A 17,732-nucleotide genomic window follows, 5' to 3' on the forward strand; every position below is an offset into this window, starting at 1 on the left:
GCCCGTGGGCCTGCTGCCCCTACCCAAGGCCAAGGGGATTGCAACTGTCGCTGAGGGACGCACTAGGTACCTGGAAGGAGGGTGGGCAAGAGCCTCATCCTGCCGGTCATCTAGGATGAGCCAAGCGGCTGCCAGCCCAAGGTGAGCCACGCCCCATGTCAAGATGCCGTGCGCATGCGCTTCTGGCCCGGTCCCTTCCCACATCGGCACCCAGGCGGACCCTAGGCAGCGACCGGGTGGGGGGAACAGATGGGCTTGGAGCCGAGCTCGTGGAGCAGGTGACTTAGAACCACGGGAAGGCAGGGGAGCTGGACTACGAGTGAGCTGAAGCTCCGAGCCCCCAGAGCATGCTCCACTTACAAAACTCAAATTCAGAAAGAAAGCCATTCAGACCTCCACAACAGAGCAGTAACCCCCAGTGGTGGGACCCTCTGACTGTGGGACCCTGAGCAGCAGTGCTGGTCCCAAGCCCATGAAGCGAGCCCAGGGAGGGTTTTAGATTTTCTTCCCCCTCTGGAAATTCAGGGATTTTAACCATGGTTCAAATGAAGCCAGTTTCCTGAAGCGATCTTTTGTGTCTGGAACGTCTTGCAAATATTCATGAAATGAGGCATAATTGTTGAGCTGTTGAATGCCTTAAACCTCGAGATAAAGATTTTTTTGTTCTTCTTTTTTCCTAATTTGGTGATGGGGTTTTCTATTTATTAATTATTCATTAAGTGATGTTTTCTTATAATCTGGCTATATTTTCAGCAACAAGAAAGTTTTAATACTGACATAGGATGAGGAGAATTTTATCTTGAAAGACACTCAGGATTCTTATGAACCCAGGGTAGCTTTAATAAGCAGTTAGAAGATATTTTATAGAGCTACAGTTTTAATTCATATTTTGCTTCTTTCTAGATGTTAAGATTTTGAATTTTTATTCTGACACCAAGTGCATTACTACTCTTGGACAAATAGTTGAATCATTTTTTATGGAAACACTAAAACTAGATCTTGTGCAAGCCTTTTTTTTCTTGAAGAACTTTTATTGAGATATAATTGACATACAATAAACTGCATAGATTTAAAGTGTACAATTTGATTTTTTTCATGTATACATTACTAATAAGAAAAAAATTATCAAATTGTACACTTTAAGCCTTTCTACAACCTACCTGAGTTTCTCAAAGCTAAGCTATTGGTATCAATTAATTTAATTAGAACCAAATGTTAATTTCAATGTGACTATTTCCACTGATTTGATAAACTGAAAAGAATTGTCAAAATTTCTTGTTCTTTGATTTTTAGTTAGTTTAAAAATTTAACAGGAGTGACCTCCCTGGTGGTGCAGTGGTTAAGAATCTGCCTGCCAATCAATGCAGGGGATACGGGTTTGATCCCTGCTCCAGGGAGATCCCACATGCTGCTGAACAGCTAAGCCCCTGCACCACAACTTCTGAACCTGCACTCTAGAGCCCACGTGCCACAACTACTGAAGCCCACGTGCCACAACTAGTGAAACCCTCTCTCCTAGAGCCCATGCTTTGCAACAAGAGAAGCCACCGCAATGAGAAGCCTGAACACCAAAATGAACAGTAGTAGTCCCCACTCACTGCATCTAGAGAAAACATGTGCGCAGCAGCAAAGACCCAATGCAGCCAAAAAATAAATTAATTAATTAACAGGAAAGCTCTAATCTTGCCTTATAAAGTATGAATTAGTGTAAAATAATTTGAATTTTTCTTTCCTCTCTTGGAGTAATTACTTAGAAAATACTTCATTCTTGTAACAGTCTTGAATTATAAGATTGAATTAAATATATATATATATATCAGGTAATTGATTTAAAAGCCTCTGATGTAGGAGGCTAAAAGGTATAAATAAAATTAGAGAGGAGAATGCCTTCTGGATTCTTCTATTCACTGATTTAAAATAAAACAAAATTAAAACTCAACCAAAATATTTTGAAACAATGAGTCATTCTAAATGGGCAGCATTCATGTTAACATATTTAATCAGAGTATTTCTGAATATTAGCTATTATTTAAACCTGCATTTGTATTTCTTAATTTTTACCTTATGAATCCTCGCCTCCTCTTGCAAAGTTAGAAAGTGCACTACAGTGTATAATCAACAAGAAGCAGTAAATAAGCTTAGAAAATATAAAGAGAATTTATTTCATCTTGTAGAAAAGTCTGAGTTTTGTATTGCTTTACAAATGTGTTGGGGTAAAAGTTTTTGCCATGTTAAAGCATGGCTATGAACGATGGGACTTCTGTTGCTTGTCTGGATGACAGAATAGAGGTAAAATTGTTAAGGGTTACTTTGGCCCTGCCCTCAGGAAGGCTCTGGGACAACCTGTGGGCCAACAGAGGAAGAATCTTCCATTCAGATCTATCCTCGTGTGCTTCCTCAACTTTGCCTGTATGTGTTTGGCTTGGCCTCACCCTGTCCAAAAGTTAAGCCTGTTTCTCTGCACCAGCAAGAAATAGACTTAAATACACTCCAGCCATTTGTTGGGAATAAAATGTTTATCCTGTTGCCTCTCAAGCTTAGCAGCAACTGAGCTGAGAGATGTATCAGTGGCAGTGACCTGTCAGGACTCCAGTGAGTCCTCTGGAAAGCGCACTAAGTAGTTGGACTGCTATTGTTTTCTGCACCATCCCAGGAGAATTGTTTTCAAACAAAACTGAACCTGAAAATAGTCAGTGACAGAAGGAAGTCTGAATCACACTGATGTTTCCTTAATAGCTCCCCAGGTCTTCTGTTGCTTTCTCTTTTCAAGTTAAATCCTGGAGGTGCCAGATTCTTCCTGAGTTTATGCACACTCAGCAGTATTTTAAAGGGAGCGTCTGTGAGGAAACTATTCCCAAAGATCGCAGTCAAAATTATTCATTGACTATTTCTAATAGATGTTAGTTTGCTACTATAATAAAGCGCACACTATATGCAAATGAAAATGTAATATTCAAATTCAACTGTCTAGGTATTTGTTGCTAGACATTTACGCCGTTCCTTACATAATGAAGAATGTTTTGCCCAGTGCTTCTCTTAAGTGAGTGCACGGCCGTTTCTATTTCTGGGTTTCATTTGAAGTCATACCACCAAGCAGTAAGAAAGGGAGAGAGGAAAGCGGTGCGTAAGGGGCTGACTTAGCAGTGACCTCATTGCTAATCATTGTTAATGTATAACTACACGTTAACTCTACTTTCCAGTTAGTCTCAACTCCTCTTGATGACACTGAAATCTGGTTTGCCCCCTCCAATTTTTTCATATAATTGTTGCACCATTTCTTCCCTATAAAATATGGTTACCATGGATGATTGAACTTGGTGTACCCCCCAAAAAATAATAAATAAATAAATAAATAAATAAATAAAATTAAAAAAAATATATGGTTACCATGGGCACAGCAAGGGGATAATCCTGACATCAAGAGTAAACAGGGAGATAATAGGAGCGGCCCCAACCTTTTTGGCACCAGGGACCGGTTTCGTGGAAATCAATTTTGGGGGGGGCAGGGGGGTGGGAATGGTTCAGGCGGTAATGCAATGGAGAGCAACAGATGAAGCTTCGCTGGCTCACCCGCTGCTCACCTCCCGCAGTGCGGCCTGGTTCCTAACAGCAGGCTGTGGACTGATACGCCCGTGGCCCAGGGGTTGGGGACCTCTGGATTAGAACAAGAACGGGATCAGGGTGTGCCTTTTTTTTTTTTTTTAATGAGAACATGGGGTTAAGAAAGTAAGCAGTTTATTTTTGTAGATTAATTAATTACTTTTTTGGCTCTGTTGGGTCTTCATTGCTGCTCGCAGGCTTTCTCTAGTTGCGAGAGTGGGGGCTACTCTTTGTTGAGGTGCGCAGGCTTCTCAGTGTGATGGCCTCTCTTGTGATGGAGCACGGGCCCTAGGCACACGGGCTTCAGTAGTTGCAGCATGTGAGCCCAGTAGCTGTGGCTTATGGGCTCTAGAGCTCAGGCTCAAATAGTTGTAGCGCATGGATTTAGCTGCTCCTTGGCATGTGGAATCTTCCTGAACCAGGGATCGAACCCGTGTCCCCTGCACTGGCAGGCGGATTCTCAACCGCTGCACCACTGGGGAAGTCCAGTAAGTGGTTTATATATTTTGAACCCTCACAAGTGGATGTTGAATGTTACTTTCTTAAAATGTTCATATTTCCCTGGGTTATTTAAATTAAACATCCAGTCCGTTACCAAATTTTATAATCCAGGTTCATACGAATGGAGAAGAGGGGTAAATGAGGGTAAAAGAAATATATTCCCTCCACAAAAATTTTTTTCAATGAAAAGAGCAGAGAAGAATCTTGATTATAAAACATTCAATCATTATCAGCTTCTGAATATGTTCAAATACATGCAAAGCCTTGCTGGTTATAAAATAATCAGTATTTTCTTCTCTGAAAAATAAAGTTTATTTAAAATTCTGAAAAAAAAATCATATAATACAATAGTATCATTGGGATATTGGCCACTTAGAAATCCTATTCATCCCATGCTGAACACCATGCTTCACTTGTTTTCAGTAGTAGAGACATGGCATGTAATGGTTAAGGAAGGTGTTAAACAGTATTATCTCAATTTCTTTGGGTCAAGGATTCAGAAACAGCTTAGCTGGGTGATTCTGGTCTGAGGTCTCTGATGAAGCTGCAGTCAAGGTGTGGGCTCGGCTGCCGTCATTCAAAGGCTTATCTGGGACTCGGGTTCCCAATAAAGCTCACTGATGCGGCGCTCGTTTTGGGCAGGTGGTTCCTGCCCACTTGAGCTTCTCTTCCAGCTGCTCGAGTCTCCTCACAAGATGGTGATGGTTTTGCAAGAATCCCCATGCCTTTCATGACTCCTCTTAGTAGTTTTCCATCCACTGACCCCCTTCACCCTGCTTGTTATGAATAAATCCCTATGGATCCCTGGCTGTCTTTACTGTTTCCAGAGTTAAGCCCCATCACTTTCCCCTATTGCTACAGTCTTGGCACCTACCGAAATAAAGTCTTCCTTACTGTGTTAACATGTGTCAGAGCACTTTCTTCTTCAACATCCTGTAGGACAGGAAGCAGTCCTTTGTGAATTTCCTGGTTCCAGCTCGCATTTGCAGGTCCACAAAGCCCACAGGTGGCTCCCATGTTCTTGGCCTGCCATGCTTGGCGGCAGGGGGTGGGGGGTGGGGGGTGGGGTGGGGGGGGGTGGGGGTGTGGGGGGGGTGTGGGCTTGTTTCCTCTTTCTGCTGCTGGGTCAGGGCAGCTCTGGTCAGGCTATATCCTTCGGCATTGTCCTGTGAGAGTCTGACACCAGGTCCTCCACAGCTGAAATTCCAAGGGCATAAGTCAAGTGCTCTGGTTTTCTTGAAGCTTCCCATCACTTGGCTTAAAATGGGGAGGAAACAACTTCCCTCCCTCATTGGAGGACGGGACACAGAGCCTCTTCTGTAGCCTGAAGCTAGGTAGGTTGGCTAATTCAAGCAAAACAGGTTTTGAAGCCACTCCTTTTGCAAGTCTGGCATAGATTAGCACTTAATGTCAGGGTACTTAGCACCTATCATGCCCCATCTCAGCCAAAACTCAATGCCAAGGGGACATTAAAATGGATCCTGTTTGAGAGCCATTCGCTGGAAACACTTCTAAGGCATGTCCTTGTTTCAGAGAGAGTGCCTTTCGGTCTCAAGTTCTTTGCCAGCCACGGCTGGATGTGACTCAGGCTAAGAAATGTAGGCATACCAATTCCGGGTACGTTCACCATTGTTAGGTGGCAGGACATTTGAAAGACCAATATTTTTCTTGCCCGAGCAGAAATCTCACGCTTTTGAAATATGTCTGCTGCTAATAGAAAAGAGTAAAATTAGTTCAATAAAAACTATAGGTGAATGGGGAAACACAGATATGAAAAATGAAAAATGATGCAAAAATCGAATAACAATATGATAGTAATACATAGGTCACAGGGTAATAAACAACTGATGACATCTATTTTATTTTATTTTATTTTAATCTTTATTGGAGTGTAATCGCTTTACAGTATTGTGTTAGTTTCTGCTGTACAACAAAGTGAATCAGCCACATGTATATGTATATCCCCATATCCCCTCCCTTTTGAGCCTCCCTCCCACCCTCCCTATCCCACTGCTCTAGGTCTTCACACAGCACCAAGCCCACTGATCTCCCTGTGCTCTGTAGCAGCTTCCCACTAGCTGTTTCACATTTGGTAACGCGTATACGTCAATGCTACGCTCTCACGACGTCTCAGCTATTCCCCTTAGAACAGCATCTAAAAGTACTATTCCTTCTAGGGAGATATTTGTACTTATCTACCCCCCCGCCCCTCCCCCCCCCAGCAGTGAACGTGTCTAACCACTGGACCTTCAGGGAACTGCCAATATTCGTCCTTTAATGATGCCAAATCTAAAGGAACAAAGCTCTGATATAGGAGTTTAATCCGTGCCGTAGAAGGTACAGTATTTTTTTCTCTTTTACGGACTGTTAGGTCTTCCTAATGCTTTAGAATCACAAACATGGGTAGAAGTTTACTTTCCTGTAAAATGCTGACCCTACTTTGCACTTCTAGCTTTTGAATTCAGAGAGTTATCCTGCTGTAGAGAAGTGTTCTTTAAGAAATGGGATTCAACCCATCTAGCAGTCTCAATGTGAATGTAAGTTCAAGATCGCCCTGAGCTTGGCGTTCTGACTCGCTGTCCTTTGTAGGGAAGAATTCTGATCCCTTCTTCCATTGTCGGGTTAATTGGGGGGTGAGCGTGTCTATTGCGTTAATTCTCTACTACTGGACCTACTTCCTAAATTTCTAGAAGACACAAATGCTTACCATCGACTCCTCATAATAAAGGCTATTTGCTAGATTTTTTTTTTTGCATTAAATCAATAGGGTTACCTTACAGAGTGAAAGACCCCTAGGTAGTCAGCAGGGCTCTGGATCCTGGGAGTGTAGAAGGCAGGCATCAGTGAGGTATTTCTTTTCATTGTCCAAGAATTGGAACCTTTGATCTGAAATGGAGAATAACGGGACGCTGAGCCTACCAGGGACTCTTACCGGGTAAGAATGATATTTTGCTGAAGTGCCACCTTTCTCAGCAAAGAAACACGTACCTTCTGCCAGGTCTTGAAAACCCTCAGAACCCATTGTTCTGGGAGGTAGGCATTCATCCTTTGCTGTCAGCGTGTCCCCAGCAAGCAGAATCTAGCTTAAAAATTGTCGACTGAAAAAAATCGCACAACCTAAAAGTTGAGAATTATGTTCTGTTCGGTGGCCTTACTGAGGTCGATAGCCTGGGATTCAGCCTCTTGGATGGCTCTGAGGAACTGTTGCAAAGCGTTAAGGGAGGAGCCAAGATGTATAGGAGTTTTTGCTGTGAAAACATACAGTTGGACATCAAAAGATTACTGCTAATCGCACCCAAACACCCAGATCATCCCAAGATAAGGATTTTAGTGCCTTGCTCTGTGTGGGAAGATGCAAGTGGCTGGGCTCATTCAAATTATTCCTGTGAGATGCATCTTAACTATCTAGGAGTAGTATCTTGTTTTTCTCCAAGCTGAATTCCCCTCAGGGTGCACCGTCAGGGCTGCTGCTGTGGCTGAGGCCTTGACGGTGGGTAAAGTTCGTTGTTTACTGAAGGGGCAGGCAACGTATTTTTTTGTCCACATAATTATGCTCTGGAGATTAGGTATTTGTCACTTCCCAAAGGACAAACCAGCCACCTCTATATCTTAAAGTGGATCTTTAAAAGGATTTTGACATCCCATTTATCACTAGGCTGTTCTCAAATAGATGGAGAGAGGAATGAAATATTCTTATGTATTCATATTTCTTGAGTCCCTATTGTATGAAAAAATTTCATTCAAGGTACTAGCAGCATAATACAAAGACGAATAAGACAAAGTATCTGCATTCAAAGGAGAAGAGAGAATTCCGGGTAGAGTATGACTTGTGCTGTAAAACCCAAGGTGAGGTTTCTAGATAGAATGACATCCTTTCTGATGGGGTGGATCTGAACCTTGACTGATGATAAGTAAGGTTTTCAATGTATAGAAATAATCAGAGGGTGTGTTTGTGCGTGTGTGTGTGTGTGGGGGGGGGGGTGAAAGAACATTCTGGGCAGAAAGAAAAGCAGGAGTTAAGGCACAGGGTGGGGACTGTCTGGAGATGGAGTTACCCTGCTGGGCTGGGCAAAGTGTAACATGAGGAAGCAGTGGACGGCAGGGCTGGAGGAGTGGGTTGGGTCCGACTCTCTCTTTGAATGCCAAGTAACTGAGTCACTCTTCTGTACTTTATGGGGAAGGCAGGGCGAACACAGAATTTATTTTCGGAACAGGAACAACTTTGGGATGAAAGGTGGCACGGTTCATATCTGTGCCAGAACAGTAGTTACAACCTGGTGCTGTCCTGGGCAAACTGGGGCCACGGTGACTCTAGTAGCTAGGAAACTCTATAAGGGGAACCTTTGATTGGGAGGAGACTGCAGTGACTTCATTCCAGAGAACAGGCCCTCAGGGCGGGAGGGGTGGGGGCGGAGGGGGGGCAGGCCGAGGACTACTGCATCCGTTCCCCGTGGCTGCTGACAAAACACCACAAACTGGGTGCTTAACGCAATAGAAGTGTATCCTCTCCTGGTCCTGGAGGCTCGAAGAACAAAATCAGGGTGTCTGCAGGGCCAGGCTCTCTCTGAAGGCTGCAGGGGAGGATCCTTCCTTACTTGTTCCAGCTCCAGGTGTGGGCGGCCGTCCTGGCAGTCCTTGGCTTGTGGGCACATCACTGCCATCTCTGCCTTCCTGGGGGTCTCCCTGAGTGTCCTCACCTGGTCTTCCCTCTGCGTGCCTGTCTCCGTGTATGTTCTCCTCTTATAAAGACAACAATCAAATTGGATGAAGGGCCCCCCCTACTCCAGTATGACCTGGTACCAATTTAACTACATCTGCAAAGACTCCACCTTCAAACACGGTCACGCTCCGAGGTTCCGGGAAGGACATGAATCTTTGGGGGACACTTTTCAACCCAGTACAAGTACCAAACAGAGAACTTCAAACGTGTGGAGGACCTCTTGTGCTAACTGGGAGGTGAGAGGGATGTGGAGAGTGTGGAGTGCTGCTGACTTGGGTAGCTTTCCCCCAGGGGCCCAGAGGGTGCTTTTCGCACCAAGGACGTACTTGAACGACCAGGATGAGGTTGGAAGCTGCCCGCCGTATCCCATCCTGCTTCTGCCCAATTTTCTCCAGTCTTAAGCTCCTCTTTTTCCCTCTTCTGGAAGAAGGAAGGCATTCAATACTAGAAATCAAACCAGACTTGGTATTGGGAGATGGCGGCGGAAGTCATGACTCAGCTACGTTTATCTTTGTCGCCTGGGCAAGTCATATGATTTCTCAGAGTCTGTTTCCTCCTTCATACAATGAAGATGCCAAGGATGATCCACAAAGTTCCTTCTGGCTCTGCAAGCTATGGCTTTAGGAGGAAGAGGTAGGACTATGCTCTTCTGACCCGTTAAGGGGATAGACTTTTTTTTTTGGCTGCATGGTATGTGGGATCTTAGTTCCCAGACCAGGGATTGAACCCGTACCCCCAGCAAAGGAAGCTCAGAATCTTAACCACTGGATGACCAGGGACGTCCCAAGAGGACAGACTATCAACAGGACCCTTTGCCATCACCATCTTTTAGCAAGTGTATCTATCAGACAGCGTTCTCTACAGCCAAAGGATTGGAATTCAGCCAAGCCATGGAGATTTTAATAGTATATTTAGCCACTAGAATCTCTACACTAAATTGTTGTATTATTCATATTGCTACTATTATTTTCATTTAGTGGTTAGGAGCTCATATTTTGAAGTGAGAGAGACCTAAGTCTGAAGGCCAGCTCTGCCCCATAGTAGCTACGTGACTTTGGGAAAGTTATTTACTACCTATACACAAGAAGCTGCAGTTTCCTCACCCGTAATGTGGGGATGATGATACCATTGACCTTACAAATAGATTATTATTAAAGTAGACAATATATACCAAAAATATATTTACATGCCTTGCCTGTAAAATATACATTACCCAGTAATAACAATCATTATGGACCAGGTACCACCTTAAGCAGCTCTGTGCATTATCTCAAGCAATCTTCACAACTATTTAATATACTTAATATCAAAATGTCAAAACCCCCTCTCCTACTCCCCCCCCCCCCCTTCAAAGAAATTGAGATTGCAACTGAGAAACTTGATTACGGTCACACAATTATGTGAATTGTCATAGCTGAGATGCCAGACCAGCTCTGCCGTACTCAGAAGCCTGGGTCTTGATCCTGTCTCCTGGAAGAGTCAGCTCAGCGCACTGCTAGCTTAGTGCTCATCAAGCCCTGCTGCATGGCCCCCAGATACTGGCCTTCTTCAGATCAGATAAGGAGACACCAATCCCCTGATGCTCCAATCTGTCCCAGGTCTTCTTCTGAAAGGGCTTACAACAAGAGGGGTGGATTGAAAATTTTGCTTCTTTCCTAATTACTACTTACTGTTATCACTAAGCTCTCAGACCTTTCTAGTTCAGTCAACATTCATTGTGATTAGATATTTGAAAACTGAGTTGTATTTACATCAGGGTAACAATACTGGTAGGGGTTTAGTAATAAATTCAAATAAGAACTGAAGATGACAGGAGGGCTGGTGAATCACATATAACAAATGACATCAACCTTATATATACTATCCAGTCATACAAACCAGTTGAATCACCTGACAATACAATTTTTAAATTATTAATCATTTTGCGTTTAGATGAGAATTATATATTCAACATTTATACGAATTAAGACCAATTAACTTGCACCTTTTTTAAGTTAACAGATTTACTGGGGTATAATTCCGATATAAATTCACCTTTGAACAACTTCAAGACTTTTTCCCTAGTCTTATTTGTTTCCTTTTTAAAAGGTGCATACTATTCAACAAATACAACTTTTAGAGCCAACGATAATTCTTAAGTTAGATTTTAATGACACAACTTTAATCACTTTTCTTTGATGAAATGAGAAATAAAAAAGTTGCTTCCCATTGACAAAAGTACAATTTGCTGTCATCGCTCTCTGTTGGGAGCGCGGTTCAGCCAATTTCCAAAAGAAATGAGTCAGCACGCAACTTTCCATCACACTACCTTGGAATTTCGGCGGCACCAACAACAGCGAGCTGTTCCCGCATAAACCCCCACCACACAAGGACTGAACGGAAAAGCAGATGGCTTGACACAAGGAATGAGTTTTCTCTTAATAAGAACATTTTACTTCAGCTAGGCAAGGTGTGGGGAAGGGCTCCCCTCCCCGGCCCTGCTCGGGCGCGCGTGCACGGCCGCCCCCGTCCCTCCCGCCGCGCGGGGACCGGGCCCGGGTCCCCGCGCCAGGTGAGCGGACCTCGGCCGCCCGCGGGCCGCCGCCCGAGAGCCGGGACCGTTTCCCTTTCCGCGTCGGCCCGGCCGCCGAGGAGGCAAGGCTGCCGAGGCAGAGGCAGCCCGGGGCGAGCGGCCGGGCGAGCAGGCACGAGCGGGGGCCTGCCGGCGGGCCGATGCGCGGACTCCGACTCCAGGGGGTACCGCCGCCAGGCCCCTGGCCCCCGGCCCCCGGCCCCGCGCGCCCCCGCCGGCCCGCCCCCCGCGCCGACGCCCCCGCCCCCGCCGGCCCGCCCCCCGCGCCGACGCCCGCCTGCGCCGCGGGCCGAGTGGTGGGCGCGGGGCGGCCCGCTCGGCTCCTCGGCTGCGGCTCCCGCTCCGGCCGGCGGCCGGCGCGCCCCTCCTGGAGGAGGAGGAGGAGGAGGAGGAGGAGGAGGAAGGAGGCGGGAGGAGGAGTTGCGGGAGAGGAGGGCCGAGCGCGGCAGTCGCGCCGGCGCTGGGCGAGGAAGCGGAGCGGGCGGCCGCCGGGTGAGCGTCTGCGGAGCCGAGGCGGAGGCTGGGTCTGGGCTCGGCTTCCCGCCCCCTCTCCTCGGGGGCCCCGGGGAGCCCCCTCTCCTCGGGCCGGCGGGGGCGGCTCCGGCGCGGACCGGGCCGGGCCGGGAAGGCCGGCCGGCGGACCGACCGGCAGGGAGCGGCGAGGGTCCCGGCGGCGCGAGGCCCTACGCGCCTCGGCGGGTCCGCGGGCGGGGGCCGGGCCGGCGGGGAGCGGCGTCCGGGAAGCCGGGCCGGGGAGCCGGCCGGGGAGGGCCGAGGCCTGCTTCCGCCGAGCGCCGGCCGGGCCCCTCGGCCTCCCGTCCGCCGCGCGCGCCGGGCCCGGGCCGCCGCCTTTGTTGCCCGCGGTCCGCCGGGGAGAGGCCGGGGCTCGGCGAGGCCTGGGGCGCCGGCGCGGGGCCTGCGCGCTCCGCACCCCCTCGGCCGCGCTCGGACCCCCGGGGCTGGAGGCCGGCGGCCGGAGGGCGGGCTCGGGGGGCGCAGGCCGCGTCCGTGCCGCCCCCTCCCCGCCCCCCCCGGGGGTCGCGTCGGGCCGGGACCCTCGTCGGTTCCGCGCGTGGAGGCGCCGCCGGACCGTCGCGGACCCGCGCGGACGTGGGCCCTGGGGATGGGAAGCCACCTCCGGCCGCGAGACGGGCCTTGATTTTCACTTGGCTTCAGGTGTGGGCAACTTCAGGGACACCTTTGTGGCTCTTGGGTCAGAACCATTGCCTTTTCTCAGGGGCAGGTCCTGGCACAGAACTTGCAACACGTGCGGTCTTCTGTAGGCCGACTTAACAGTCGGAATGTGGAATTTGGGGTTCTCGTCCCCACTCTTTGGAGTTCAGGGCCAGGTGGGAATATGTGGCAGGACTCAGGCTTCCGGTAATGAAATGTATAATGTTGAATTCAGTTCAACCAGTGTTTGTTGGACGTCTACCCTGGAAAAGCCGATGTGCTACTTTCCCGTGTATGGGGATGGAGAACGTAGTGGTCACAATTAAAATGTGAGTGAGACGCAAAACGTGTCCCGAATACGTTCTTCATAGACTGTGTACCTTGGGATAAAGATATATGTGTAATCAAACAAAAGTAAACTGCCAGCTACTTCACGATGAAATGTCTGCGGTGTTCTCAACCACAGTAGGTGTACCTTTACCTTGACTCTTTTTGGTAACCCAAATACCCCAACGTGAAGTCTACCTAGCGTACTTGAATGAATGAATTTTAAGTGGACTACGTAGTGCTGTGGGGAATCAGTTTTATTTAGAATCATGAATGGCATTGTTTACCAAGTTTCACAGAGAAAGCCAAAAACATAGCCTGTGATCCGATCCTCGTGCTTTCTTATTTATTTCTCAGAGCTGCTCAGGTAGCGGATATGGTAAGTTTCGGAAGCCACTCCAGAATATGCAGAACAGAGTATGTGGCCTCAACCCTTCGGTTCCGACATTGTCCCTAAAGTTTCCTTGTTGCCTTTGGGGAAGCTGGTCCACTGACCTTGGACTTAACTCGGATTCTTAGAAGAACTCAGGTGTGACTTGGCAAGTGCTTTCCCTTGGTCTGGGTAGGATCATCCAGGTTTTATTCACCTGAACCTTTACCCTTTTTAGAACTCCCTTCAGCATCTCTTTTGAAGCACTTTTCCCTTTTTTTTAAAATAACCTTTAAATACCTCCTGAATTAATGGGAAGTACCTGGCACTGCCCCTTTCTGTCCTTTTAGTGGGAAGATGGGCAGGCCTTAAACATGGCCTTCGCAAGACCCAGGGGTGCCGCCTGGCACCCACCCCGGAGCACCTTGCAGGGAACGGTAGGGAAGGGTTTTGAGTACCATTGGCCTGGGCTGTGCGGTGACCTGGGAGGGAAACTCAGCTGTACTGATCGGATTCCTACTCAGCTCATGGTCCCAAGTGCTCCTTTTAAGGGCCCTCTTTTTAGAGAACAGAAGCAAACATCTTAAACCTGTCTTGTTTGGTAACGTTGCTCTTCAGAGAAAACTCTGATAGTTTTCTCCGTTGTGGTCAGTTTTCAGGAAACTTTTGTGTTACTAACATTACTTTTTGTTTCGCTCACAGAAGTAACCATGTGATCTTATTTAAAACTCATACTCCTAGAAGGGGAACTGTTATGCTCAGTTTCTGAATTTGTGGCAATTACTGTTATTCACTCAAAAATATGCAGTCATGCAAAATGGATAGATGCACACACACACACACACACACACACAAATATATTGAAGTATGAGGTCAGATACTCCACGTTATTTATCATCTCAAATAACTAATGGATGTGTATGCCTCTATCTTAATACTTAATAAGGGTAGGTAGGTAAATGACCTAGAGTTAAAAAGATCATCTTTTGCTGTTTTCTGCTTGTTGCATCTTTTATGGGACATGAAGATTGTGTATTTCAGTTCTCTCCCCTCATCCCTAACCTCTTCCAGTTTTGGAAATGGCACATTTGTGTTGCCCTGGTACTTTTGTAAAATTACTCCTTTTGTAAGGGAGAAATTTATAATATTAGCATGTCATAAAAAGGGGAAACTTTCCTGTATGAGTAGCTTGATTGAAAGAGTTGTCCAAGTAGAGAAAGAGAAACAGCAGTGGGACATGTTTTAAAGTGTATTGAGAGTGAAATTGTCATTAATATTTTTATAGTTAATTTATCATGCTGCATAGCGTGTTGGTTTAGCTAGTAATAGGGAAGACTTTCGGACTAAGGGCACATTTTACCTTAAACCAACTTCAGAGTCGTCTTTGGTGATTCATACAAACGTTATGTTTTACTTTGTTGTGACATTTGTTTTGGGTGACTCTTGGTCTTGTTGATGTTTGAAGAATAGACTTAGGTGAAGTTACTTAAGACTTCATTCTCCCTTTGCTCACAGAGGACGTTTTGGAGGAGTTAGGTCTTCAGGGAAGAGTGTACATGACTAGCTCTGTGAGCTTGAATACATTATGTATCCCCTCAGAGTCTTATTCCTCATGTGAGGCTAAGGTGGGGATAACCTATCTGACAGAGTTACTGTGAATACGTATATATTTTGTTTAAAGTAAAATCCAGATGCTTTACAGTGGACCCCAGGACTTCCGCCTGGTTCTTCCACCCATCTTGAGCAACCCTGTCTCTGCCTTAGCAGGAAGGTGTGGTCTCGCCTTTCTGTTCCTCAACATTCCAGGCTGCTCTGGCTTCCTCCCCTTGGACGCTGTTGCCTAGACTGCTCTTAGTGGCTCGCCCTGTGGTTGGTTGATTCGCAGGTCTCCATGCCAGGGTCACCATCTCAGAGAAGCTTTCCCTGACCACCCTTCCTCATAGCTCCTTCAGTTAGCCCATTTGATCAGTTCCTGTGTTTCTGCTAAAACGTTCCTTACTACGTTCCTTGTGAGGGCATGGGCTGTGGTCTTTCTCCTTTGTCTCCCACACGCATCTCATGGAGCCTGGCCACGGGCTGGGGACGTGGTGTACTGAAAACGCTTGTAGCTTTTACGTGGTTGTCTACACGTTAAAGGCAGAGATGTGCTGACTGGATCTTACACAGCCGTTGTTGTTTTGTGTGTTCCTTATTTATCCCTGGCTGAGTTGATTTGCTCAGCCAAGTACACCACAGCACTCATAAGGCGTAAGTGCTCGGAACTGCACACCCCACATCCCCATGCAGGGAGAATGGCCTCTGCTTGTAGAGCCGCGATGTGGGTCTGCATTCACTCACATACCCCGCTGCCTGGTCGTGAGGACGCGCAGGTCTCCATTTCTTCTGGAAGCACAGTTTTCTAGAGTATGAGGAGAGTAACTGCCCCAGAGCACATTTCCCTTGATGCTGCATTACAGAGCTTAGTAAGGTAAAACTTCAGTTGTCTGGAACCTCTGCCATCCTCAGGATTAAGCAGGAAGGAAGAACTCATTTGGAATTAGACAAGCCGGAGACCTCAGTAACTTTGATTGCAGCTGGTGAAGGCAGTCTCTCATAGGGTTGCAGATCGAGGTTTGAGTTGCAGCACTGTGATTTTATAGGGTAGGTTTTTAAAATAAAATTAAAGTCTTATTTGTCTTATCTGTAAAATAATAATAGTGCCTTCCTCAACATAGGTGTAATAATTAAGTGAGATAATGCATGTCTGTATATGAGTTCCGTGCCTGGCATATAACAGGTGCTAATAGTAATAATTAGTTTAAAGTGTACCGTGATCAGTTAAAAGGAGTATTCTGGTTAATCAGCAGTATCTGCATAAGACTTGTTTCTTCTTGTTGAGGAAGCCCTGAGTGGGGAGACGGTTTGAGACCACAGAGACAAGAAGAAGGGAAATGCATGAGGAAGGAGAATGGGTGTCTGCAGAAGTACTGCTGGTGCAGTTCCTAGGATTGTGAGGATTACATGTGGCTGCAGTGTGAACAGCCATGGGTTTACTGGCTCCGGGTCTCGTTGTGGTCAGTTGGTGGGAATTCTAGAACAGGAAGGTACTGCACGTGGCCTCCTGCAAGGCCCTCGGCATTTGTTCTCCTACTGATTGTTTTAATATTGTTTTATCACTCTCAACAGCCATCACACTGAAATTTTTTCTTAAAATTATTAAAAGGGCATCACACTTGGAGACTATGTTTGGGGAGCAGTGGCTATCCCATTGTCCTTGGGAGCCGACTCTTGAGTAGTAGAGAAGAAGGAAAGAAGAAAAGACCACATCTCTCTGAAGGCCTGGGAGACGAAGTTATCTGAGCATCCGTAAACCCTGCAGGCGTCACTATGCCGTCCTGAAATCTTCCACCAGGTAAATTTGGTCATGTGAAGAGGTGTCTGTCTGTATACAGTGGTGTAGTGACAGCATGAGATTATATTTAATGCACACACTTGTGTTTAAAGTGTCTCTTTTAAGAAAGCAGAGAAATATATGGCTCCTATTAGATAAAATTTCTATCAAAAAACAATTTTAAGATTTTAATGTTACTCTTTAGAACTATTTAGAAAAGATATATGCAGCAGGTCACCTATTATTTGGTGCTGCTTGCTGATGTACTTGTAGTGATACACGTTCTGGCCACACCAATAACACACTGGGTGGTGGAAGCAGCAGAGTTAATCACTCTTAAAGTAAGGTGGTGGATTCTTACTGGTAGACTTGTTATTTTGTATGCTTTTCCTTTTGTTTTGATGTTTACAATAATGAAGGTGTCTGTTATTAAACCTGAGTTTTGGTTTTAAAGGAAATATTGTCCCTCTGACAATAGTCATTTTGTTTGTTGACATTGCTTTTAAAGTAAAAAATATATATATTTAGGGAATAACATTATTACCAAATATTACTGACTGTCAGAAGTGTATATCAAACATAGAATTGTATTGGGATTTTAGTGGTTTTGTACGCTGGCAAAATTACTGCCTTTTAGAATTAGAAGGAACCTTTTGATAACCCCGTTCTTACATAGATGATGAGGAAATGGAGACTGAGTGGTTATGTAATTTGCCCGAGTCACATACCACATTGCTAACAGATTTCAGGATGCAGCTCTTCTTGCTATTGATGCAAGAGGTTTTCATTTACTTCTGGTAACCAGGGAATTTGGATTTGTATCTTCATGGAGGATGTCATAGTTGAGCTGACTCGTGGAGGGTGTTTGGGAAGAGCTGTAGATGGCCAGGACAGTATCCCAAACAGGCTGAGCAGCAGGAGCTGTACCATCAACCTCGAGATTCTTTTCTCCCCTCTCCTAGTGGGGTAACCTGTTCTCTGTTTCTTGGTTTTCTTCCTTAATTTGATGGAGCCCATCCTCCTAGTAGCTTCCTAGAGAGCTGATGGGTGTGTGTGTGTGTGTGACCTTGAATGTCAGAAAATGTCTGTGTTGTAAATG

At 46.2% G+C, this 17,732-nt stretch overlaps 1 protein-coding gene across 8 annotated transcripts in view; it reads left to right on the forward strand.

The window, feature by feature from the left end:
* The first annotated feature begins 11,754 nt into the window (after positions 1-11,754).
* The window catches only part of SOCS6 (suppressor of cytokine signaling 6), a 30,197-nt gene continuing 24,219 nt past the window's right edge, over positions 11,755-17,732 (forward strand). Inside the window, exons 1-3 of one of the 8 annotated variants that reach the window (XM_057699617.1) lie at positions 11,756-11,885; positions 12,802-12,895; positions 16,466-16,654. The gene's annotated coding sequence lies outside the window, so the exon portion shown is untranslated. The other 7 variants (XM_057699616.1, XM_057699614.1, XM_057699615.1 and 4 more) reach the window with 7 other exon arrangements.

Source organism: Hippopotamus amphibius, chromosome 11 (assembly GCF_030028045.1).
Source record: "Hippopotamus amphibius kiboko isolate mHipAmp2 chromosome 11, mHipAmp2.hap2, whole genome shotgun sequence".
Taxonomy (NCBI): Eukaryota; Metazoa; Chordata; class Mammalia; order Artiodactyla; family Hippopotamidae; genus Hippopotamus; species Hippopotamus amphibius.